Source organism: Anastrepha obliqua, chromosome 1, assembly GCF_027943255.1.
Source record: "Anastrepha obliqua isolate idAnaObli1 chromosome 1, idAnaObli1_1.0, whole genome shotgun sequence".
NCBI lineage: Eukaryota > Metazoa > Arthropoda > Insecta > Diptera > Tephritidae > Anastrepha > Anastrepha obliqua.
Window position 1 is genome coordinate 156,166,252 of NC_072892.1, and position 10,838 is coordinate 156,177,089.

Here is a 10,838-nt window from a genome sequence, read left to right on the forward strand (position 1 = left end):
ATACTGATTGAATGGTTGCATTTTTCAAAAGAAAATTTTAATTTTATTTGTTTGATAGATATTTTGTATGGATATAGAGAATGAGTTAACATTAACATAACATAACATAACATAACATAACATAACATAACATAACATAACATAACATAACATAACATAACATAACATAACATAACATAACATAACATAACATAACATAACATAACATAACATAACATAACATAACATAACATAACATAACATAACATAACATAACATAACATAACATAACATAACATAACATAACATAACATAACATAACATAACATAACATAACATAACATAACATAACATAACATAACATAACATAACATAACATAACATAACATAACATAACATAACATAACATAACATAACATAACATAACATAACATAACATAACATAACATAACATAACATAACATAACATAACATAACATAACATAACATAACATAACATAACATAACATAACATAACATAACATAACATAACATATCATAACATAACATGCTGTTCAAGCAAGGAACGACGCATGAGCAAGATAACGTGGCATTTTTTGGTGCGTGCAGCCGGCTACATAGAATTATAAGAGATTATCACGTCAAAAAATAATAATAACATTAAAACAACGGGTATTATTAACAAACTTGGTTTTATTTTAAATTCTTCAAGTAAATCAAATTAATAATAATCAATAAGAAGAAATATGCAAATACAAATACGTGAATTTATATTATATATGTACATATGCGCATATACATACACATATACGCTCACTTAAGTAGGAGAGAGCAAGATGTCGAACGTTGCCGTTCGTTTGCTTTGTTTGCTTTGTCGTTCGTTCCGCGCTTTCGCTTGCAGTTCATTCAAGGTAACGGCAATGAGCAAGGTAACACTAATGAGCAAGGTAACGACACATTTTTTCGTGCGTGCAGCCTGTTAAATCGAATTATAAGACGTTATCACGTCAAAAATTTTAAGTTATAATAGACAGATTTTATATAATTAGACTTGAGGGATATAAAACTCTCAGAAAGCGTTCAAAAATTTTCACTGATTAATTATTTAAGAACCTAGTGAAGTGTGGAGTTAAGCTCTTCAAATAAGTTAAGCGATGTTATTAAGCTTTAACAAAGTTTAACCTCAGGCCTTTTCGCCTTTTTGGGAAAAATTGCTTTTGTTCGGAATAGGAAGCACAGTTCTGCGTGAATGGCTGATATTCGCAAAACCACCTCTTCAGGCTTCAGATTTTCACCCACACCATCGGGAATGACCGAATTAATTTTTGAATGTACATATATACAGTCTGTGCCAGAACATGAGAACCAGTGTTTTTCTTGTAACTTCAAGATGTATTTCGTTCTGCTTTTTGCTGCATTATATTCCCACTCAAGGGCTATGACGCCAGCGCTAACTCAGGTTAGTGTCGTTCGAAACTTTCCCGTAAGCGCAACAAAAAAAAACAATGAGTGCGAAGTACGCGAAGCGTTTCGAGGCGGTATTTTTATGCACGCATTCGAAATTGCCGAAATTATCTTACGCCGCGACTGCAGAAGTGATTAAAAAATCAAAAAAAGTTTGTTGTGATGTGAAATCAGCGGTATAAACTGTACAAAAATGTTTATGACTTTTCCGAGCGCGGCTTGAAGCGAGTGACGACAAAAAAGCAGGTAAAGTGATCGGCCAACTTTGTAAACGGGATCTTTCGTTGTAACTACGCCAAGCACGATCAGTTCTTGCTAAAAAGGGAATAGATGTGAGTATCAACCCCATCGATCGTCGACTGAAGGAGGCGAACATATCCTATCTTCCCACATCATCAAAACCACTGCCCTCAAAAAAAAAAATATTGAGAAAGAACAAAACAAGAAAATGGCGTCACAGTATTGGACCGGCCGTCCCAATCCCCAGACGCCATGGGATGGATATAAGTCAAGATAGATTTAATAACCTTTTCTGATATCTTTCATTCGAATACTTCGTGAAGTAAGTTTTTGAAAATTTTTGATTTTTCATGCTTCTGAGTTGTAATGTAAAGGAGATGAAATACCTAAACGGAAGCGACGAAGCCGAAATTGCACGTAATTAGCTGGTACAGCATCGGCTTCATAAACACCATTCGCAATTTCAGTGGCCTGGCTTGCACTTTCGCTTTTATCAAAGAAAGACGGTAATATGCATCGAATATTCTCTTTGTTGACTTCCATTGTTGATATCCTGTAACTCACAGCTAAATGGAATAAACAAAAAACAGGAAACGAATTTTTTTAGTGTAAAATGTCACCTTGACAACGAGCATACATTTTAAATTGCTTGATCGATAGGTACTTTACGAGGTATCGATAATTACAGCTAACATCAGAGCATTGAGCTACTCTCAGCGATTTTGAAGGGATCAGCTGATTTTCTGGGCTGTGACAGCTGTTTGTTTACAACAAAGTTTGGCAAAAACGGAAATTGTATTGGTGATATAAGAAAAATTTAGGAAAAGTGGTGGCGTAGCAGTATTGGAATTTGTAGTGACAGTCAAGCTGCATGAAAAACCCTTGCTAACTCACGCAGCTCTTCGAAACTAGTCGGTGAATGTAAGACAAAACTGAACAGTGTTGCAAAACACAACAAAGTTTGTCGGTTTTGGTCGCCTGAACCTTATGGTAAATATGATTACGGATGACTCGAAGTCGGACAGAAAGGTTGCTGGAAGAATATTCTGAGGTTGGGAGAATATAAGAGTTTCCCTAAAAACTCAAATTCGGGTTACCAGATCACTGTAGTGTTTTCCAAGCGGAGGTGGCCGCAATCAAAGAAGCAGTGGATTGGTTGATTACTTTTGTAACTACTGTGAGCGAAGTAAACATTTACTCCAACCATCAAGCCGCAATTAGAGCCATGAGATTTTTGTTGGCGCGTTCAAAATTAGTCTTCTATATGTCTAGACGACAACTCTCAACTCTCTTAAGTTGAGCAACTATTGCCAAATTAGGACATTCGAAACTTAAGTTAACTTTGTGACCAATAAGTAAAGTCACAAAGTGACTTTTAACTTCCTCACCTATGATATCACCTAAGAGTGCTTCGTAGTCTAAGCAGTGCCGATTATAAAAAAGATAGCAAGACAAATTCGTTCAAAGTGATAGCAGTGTTGGAAGAAAAACGGTTTAGGTATTTTGGAATTTGGTGGTTTGAATACCAAAATCAGTTCGAATTTCATTCAGAGTGTAAACTTTGTCATTAAACCGTCAAAAAGATAGATAAAAAAAAAATAAATAAAATTAGCTGCTCTAGTATAACCATCTTGTACGAATTCCTCTCGTGTAATAAAACGCGATATTATGCCGATTGAAGCGGACAAAAGGGCGTAAGGGCCGCGACGTAAGTGTAGATGAGTTTTGTAAGAGAACTACAAAGAGCAACCTTCGTCTGAATGCTGAAGGTTAATGTAAACAAAGAAGGCAATGGAATTGATTAAGAATGATAGAGAAGAATTGATAATATAAACAAAACCGTTGCTTGTAAACAAAACAAAAAAATGCGAAACAAAACTTTACAATTATGTCAGCTCAATACCTGATTCTGTCAAATTCACTGGGTGTAGTGGTGTCACACATACCACCTTGTAGCGGTATTGTAGTGGTATTTACAGAGTGCTGGCATCTCTTGCCAACAAGTGCTACTTTGGACTTAGTATGTAATTGAGTCGTTAAGTCCTCTATTGACGAATAAAACTAATACTTTATAAAGCTCTCATCATGCCCGTCCTAACGTATGGCGCAGAAGCTTGGACGTTGACAATATCTGATGAGACGTTCTTTGGAGTGCTTGACGGAAATATTCTGCGATTTGGATCTTTGCAAGTTAGCAACGGTGTGTATCACAGACGATGGAACAATGAGCCGTAGGAGCTTTACGACGCCTCAGCAGTAGCGCAGCGAATAAAGATGCAGCGGCGTCGTTCGCTGGGTCATGTCGTCGGAATGGATAGAAACGCTCCTGCTCTGAAAGTATTCGATGTGATACCAGCTGGTGGTAGCAGACGAAGAGGAGGGCCTCCTCGGTATTGGAATATTAATCTTGGCATTACAGTCCGGGGTGGACCATTGCCTCAATACGCCTCAATTATTCTCGACAGCCCGCTTTCGCTCTATGTTGTGAGATTCTCATCTTTCGTATATCGTCTTTGCTCCTTCAGGATTTCCTTCAAAGCTCGTAGTTATACCGATTGCAGTATTGTAATCGTATAGGGCCGAATATTCCTTTAAGAACTTTTCTTTAAAATCGCATCAGTTAATTTACGTCATTAACTTTAAGGACCCATCTTTCACAGGCATAGGTAAAAATCGGTCTTATTATAGTTTTGTACATCTGGAGTTTTTGTTCCTTTGATATCAATAAAAACCTCATAAGTTTGATATGGCCAAAGTGTGCTCTATTAGCTGCCTGAATACGGTCTTGTATAGATAAGGACGTATCGTCATTTATGCTGAGGGCTACGCCTAAGTAAAGGGCGTAACTTTGCCGCGACGAACGGTGATTTTTTAAGAGCTATAGGAAAGTTTTTCAAAAAAACACACGAAAAATTCAAAAAAATGCATGAAATTTTTATTTAAATCGATAGTACAGTCCATATAATTTAATGTTTGAAGATTATTTCATGCAAATTTGACCGCGACTTCATAATGGCTTCAAATGGTCCATCCGCTAAGTCTAATTTTGGCATACTCTTTCCAATGTTTCGGCCGGTATCTCACATATAAATGCTTTAATGTTGTCTTCAAATGCGTTAATTGAAGCAGGCTTGTCTGAATAGACATGAGCTTTAACATAGCCCCTCAAAAAATTATCTAAAGCCGTTATATCGCACGATCTGGGTGGCCAATTGACAGGTCCCGAACGTGAAATAAAATGTTCACCAAACTCGCCTCTCCACAAGTCCATTGTTACGCGTGTTGTGTGGCATGTAGCACCGTCTTGCTGAAACCACATGTCATGCAAGTCAAGCTCTTGCATTTTGGGCAAAAAAAAGTTGGATATCATTTCACGGTAGCGCTCACCATTCACAGTTACGTTACGATTCGCAGCATCTTTGAAGAAGTACGGTCCAATGATACCTCCAGCCCATAAACCGCACCAAACTGTGACCTTTTCTGGATACAATTCTTCTGGCTGATCTTCACTCCAAAATCGACAATTCTGCTTATTTACGCACCCATTGATCCAAAACTGAGCTTCGTCGCTGAACACAATTTTTCGATAAAAAAGTGGATCTTAAACTTTCTTAACAGAACACGCATTTGTATAATAAAATTCAATGATTTGCAAGCGTTGTTCGTTTGTAAGACGATTCATGGTTAAATTATAGACCAAACTGAAGATGTTTGACTGTGAAACAAAACACGCCGCGTACGTCAGCTGTTTAAACCAACTTAAAAGATAATAGCTAAAAAATCACCCATTATTTAAACTCTTGAATGAACTCAAAAACATAACTTTCGATTGTGATGTGACTATCATGAAAGGATCGTGACATGTACAGGGTGGCTGATGAAAGCCGTTACCAAAAAAAAATTGAATAACTTTTTTCTTTTTAGGTTATCTGTTCCATTTTTGTTTTAATTTGCAGATTGATCTTTAAAATTTATTAAAATGGATAACTGGGACACGCAAACAAGAATTTGGATAGTCCGCCGCTATCACGCACTGAGGTCCGTAGTTTTGGTACAGAGAGAGTACAGGCGGATGTTTGGCGGCGATCCCCCGAGCAGATGGACCATAATGAGACTGGTGAATAATTTTGCTGAGCAAGGAACAGTCGCAAGAAGGCCGTATCATCGAAACCCACCAGTTCGGACGGAGGAAACGAGCGCTGCTGTAGCTGCAGCTATACAAAGCAATCCAACAAGAAGCTTATCTGCTCAATTTGGTGTCAGCCGACAGTCTTTGCAAACAATAATGCACAAAGATTTAGACTTATTTCCCTACAAAATTCAAATGGTTAACAAACTGAATGCAGCAGACTTGCCGATTCGCTTGGAATTTTGCCAGAAGATCCTGCAAATGGTGGAAGAAGACCAAAACATGTTAAACTGCCTTTTCATGTCTGATGAGGCCCATTTCGATTTAAACGGCAATGTGAACAAACAAAATTGTCGAATATGGAGTACTTCTAACCCACAGATACTCCACGAGACGAAATTGCATCCTCTTCGCGTGACAGTGTGGTGCGCGGTTTCTTCACGCTGTATTGTCGGGCCTTATTTTTTTGAAGAAAATGGTCACACCGTTACGGTTACTGGAGACCGTTATTTGAAAATGCTGAAAGAATTTTTCTATCCAGAACTACGCCGAAAGAGAATTCCTTTCAACTTTGTGTGGTTTCAACAAGATGGGGCAACGTCTCACATAGCCCAGACTGTTATGACAGAGTTGCGACGAAAATTTCCCAATAAACTGATTTCAAGAAACTCCGAATTTCGTTGGCCCCCCAGGTCGCCTGACCTTACTGCACCTGACTTTTTCTTGTGGGGTTTATGTAAACAAGAAGTTTATAAAACAAAGCCAACAAATTTGGATGAACTAAAACAATCCATTCGGGCAACAATTGCGGCTATTCCTGTCGCAACTCTCAAAGCACCAATGAACAACTTTTTACTAAGATGTCGCACTTGTGTCAACGAGCATGGGGGGCATTTAAATTCAATTATTTTTAAAACTAGTTAAGCTACGTTTAATAAAATTTAATGACCTTCAACTTGAAAAAAAAAATAAATGAATTTCATACACTAAAAAAAAAGTTATTTGAGTTTCTTAATGTAGCAAAATTCATCAGCCACCCTGTACTTCGTTTTTAATTATACTGAGTGCCGCTCGTCTTGTAGTTTATACTAAGCGCATGAAAACGTTCGGAAACGTTCTATTTCATTTATTGCTGAATGCAGTGTTAAATTAAATAAAAGCCTTCATAGTGAGTCACCTTTCCTCACGCCGCATTTTATTTCGAATTCGTCAGATATTTCGCCATTCATTATTACTTTAGCGTTTGAGTGTATAAGAGTCATATTGATCAAATTTATGTATTTTTGTGGTGTACCCAGTACTTTTAGGTGATGGTCGATATATTTTCTGAAAGAGATAATGTAGATAAATGTTGAACTCATAACGTTTTTCGAACACCTGCGTCACGATAAAGCATTGATCTGCTGTCGAGCGTCCGATTTTAAAACCGCATTAAGGGGGCAGATACCTGTAAAATTTTTTTTTCATAAACTGTTAATAAAATCCTTTAAGAATATGCCAAAAATATTTTAGAACGTAAATTTAAGTATTTCTTATTGTATATTATAAATTGTCAACCGTGACGACTCTATTCTTTGCGTTCGAGCGCTGGGAGAGGTATAGTTACGTTGTATTCAAACTTTAGACGCGTTTTTCTCAAAACTATATTTTTCGAAATGGCACGGAAACTCAAAAAGTTATTAACCGATCTCCCTGAAATTTTGTACACACCTTTTCTATGATATTACTTTCTATGTGAATTTACAATTCGAAAATTTTAGAAAAAATAATTTTTTCGAAGCAAAAATAGTAGGGAAGTTCGAACCAAAATTCATTTTTTTTGAAGCATTTTATTCCGCGAAATTTTTTTTTCCTTTCTTTTAAATCCATATTGAAATTATGACATTAATAAACAAAATAGTTTTTGGGTTTTTTGTATTCAGGTCACTGACGCCGATTAAGAAGCGCCGCTGCGACATTCCTGGAAGAATTGAAAGTACATCCGCCATTTTAAATGATTAAAATAAAAAAAGAAGTTTTTATACTATTTTAATGTACATATAAATGAACTGTATGCAAATTTTGAAAGAAATATATTGACTTCTTCATTTTAAATAATTTTAATGAAAATCAGGGAAAATATGGCCGTTTACAGGTATCTGTCCCCTTAGTGATCTCCCACGATCTCTTCTGCATACATATTTAGTTTATCATACAGTATATTTGATAGAATTTTGTAGCTTACGTTGAGAAGAGCTATCCCTCTATATTTTACACAATTTAATGAGTCCCCTTTTTTATAAATTGGGACTATTAGGTTTGTGCATCATTACTTGGGTATGTTTTCTGCTCTCCAAATTTGAAGTATTATTTAATGCGTCTGCATTTATACAGTCTTCACCACCTGACTCGTAGTTTTTCAGCTTCTTTATTGCTCTTTTCGTGTCACTAAAATCGGGGTCTCTTAGCTTATTTTCTACTGTGTATACAGTACCAATAGGCACGTCATCTTCATTATTATTTAAGATTAAAGAACTCATGTCCTTTTCAGATATTTGGCATTTCATTTCTATCACTCACTAAATCACCATTTTTGTTCTTGCAAGCCATCAATCTCGGCTGGCATTGGCTCGGGTGTTTCTTTATACTGCGGTACAAAGATATTGTTTGTTTGTTGTGGAAATCTTTCTCTTTTATTTCTAGCTCACTTTTTTATAATTTTGTTGGATTATTTTCTTCTTTCTTTATATCTTTGTAGGTTTCTTTGAGTACTTTTTTCGAGGCAAGCTTTTCTGGCGTCATTCTTTGCTTTATTGAGCTGCTTACATTCTGCGTCATACCATTCGTTGGTAATAGATAACAGCTTTTTGGCCAAAGGTTTCATTTGCAGCGCTAAGAATGGCTTCTTTAAGACTTTGCTATTTTGATGTTATACCTGCCTCTATTAGGAAGATCAGGTGGAGAAGAAAATGGCTTTACTTGGTGTTTCTAACTAGCGCCGGTTGGTACGAGAAAGAAACGACTGGCTCGCTTTATTAAACTCGAATTCGCGCTAATCAAGAAAAATAAGTATCGCGATATAAACAAACTTCTTTCTCTCAAATACATTTGTGATAATCACTGAAGCAGATACGTTCCAGTTTGGCTTATTTCATAGTCCTATCCTGAATGCACTCTTAAAATTGATGATCGTTATTAATGTCGTTCCTGGGAAGTTGAGCCGCAGAGAGTTATAACCAGATTTCATTTATATTTCGGGATAATACCCCTTTCCATTTCCAAATCTTTCGTCTACAAAACCTAGCACGATGCATTTTGGCTGCCTGCTCCGTAATTATGCATACCGCCTTGAAACAAAAAGTTACCGCAACAGCCGTCAGGTGTCGCTCTAAGTCAATTGATTTAAGTTCTGATTCTTTTATTTGGTTACCACATCCTACCAAAATGGCATCGTATTTCTTGACATTTGTAAAAGTTACGGCGTCTTAAGTAAGTCTAACCCTGCACGTGACGAGTTATACAACGAGTTTATATTAAAATTTGTGTCAAAAATGGAATCAAAGGTGCGAAAACCTTAGAAATGTTCAGAAACTGTCTCGATAATGATGCTCTAAAGAAAACAAAGCGCATGAACACTTCAGAAGATATCGTAAATCCATCGCAGTCGCAAATGTAGTGGCAGGCCGTTGATAATATCAATAAATTGAAAGAAAAGTTGATCAATAACCGCAGATTAACCATCAGTGAGCTGACAGAGAACTTAAACATTGCTTATGGATCCGTTCAGAACGATGTAGTAAATGATTTGGGTCGGCGTCGTGTTGCTGAAAGTTGGTCCCAAACGACTTGAATTCTATGCAAAAAAAAAAATGTCGCGTTGATATCGCTAACGACATGATTTCCAAGACTTAATCCGTCCCAACATTCATCAAACGCATCATTGCGGGAGAAGAGACGTGGGTTTATGAGTATCGGATACAATTCAGGCATCAAGCGAGTGAATGGAGGGCTCCTAATGAACCTAGACCAAAAAAAAAGACTTTTGAGACAAAAACCAAAGCGATGCTCGTGGCTTTTATGGATTGCAACGTTAAAGTGCACCACAAATTTTTGCTCGAAGATCAGACAGTTAATAAGGACTATTATTTGGGCGTTATGAGACATTTACGTGAAGCAATTCGCCAAAAAAAAAAGGATTTGTGGGAAAAGAACTCGTGGATTTTGCTCGGTGATAGCGCACCCTCGCACAGTGTCATCATTATCCGTGAGTTTTTGGCAAGGAAGGAAACGAATGCCAGCCAACAGCCATCGAATTCACCTGATATGTCTGCCTGCAATGTTTTCCTACTTGATCGAGTCAAACCAGCACTACTGGTTAATAGCCGAAAGGACGTAATAGAAAATGGAAAACGGCTCTGATTATTATTATTATTACGTGCCGGCTTTGGGCACACAGTGACAGCTCTGGTGGCATTACCGAAAATAGAGTTGCAAAAATGTTTCGAAAGCTGGATCAAACGCTGGCATAAGTGCCAACTCCCCATAAGTTCAAGGCGATAATATCACTTTTGAGGAGTAAACTTGTATTTTGAAGTTTTTGAATATAATCCGTGATACATTCTAGATATACAAGGTGGCGCAAAAGTAACCTTGCGATGTTTTTTGGCTGTAATTTAAAAAAAAAAAATGAAAAACTTTGATTCTTCTTGTGGATTATTTTTATTTGGTCTTTTAAGTTTTTTTATGATGTCATGTAAATGGCCGCCGCCACAGTTGATTGCCATTTGAGCCCTTTTTATGGCATTTTCCATCACTTTGGCCAAAACTTCCGGCGATAGGTCCTCACATTCTTGACGGATATTGTCTTTAAGAGCTGCAAGAGTCTGAGGCTTGTTGACATAAACCCGCGACTTCAAAAAGCCCCACAAAAAGAAGTCTGGAGCGGTCAAATCAGGCGATCTTGCTGGCCAGTGCAAATCGCCAAAACGGGAGATTAGGCGCCCGGGAAATGCATCCTTCAGCATATCGGTTGTGGCACGTGCAATGT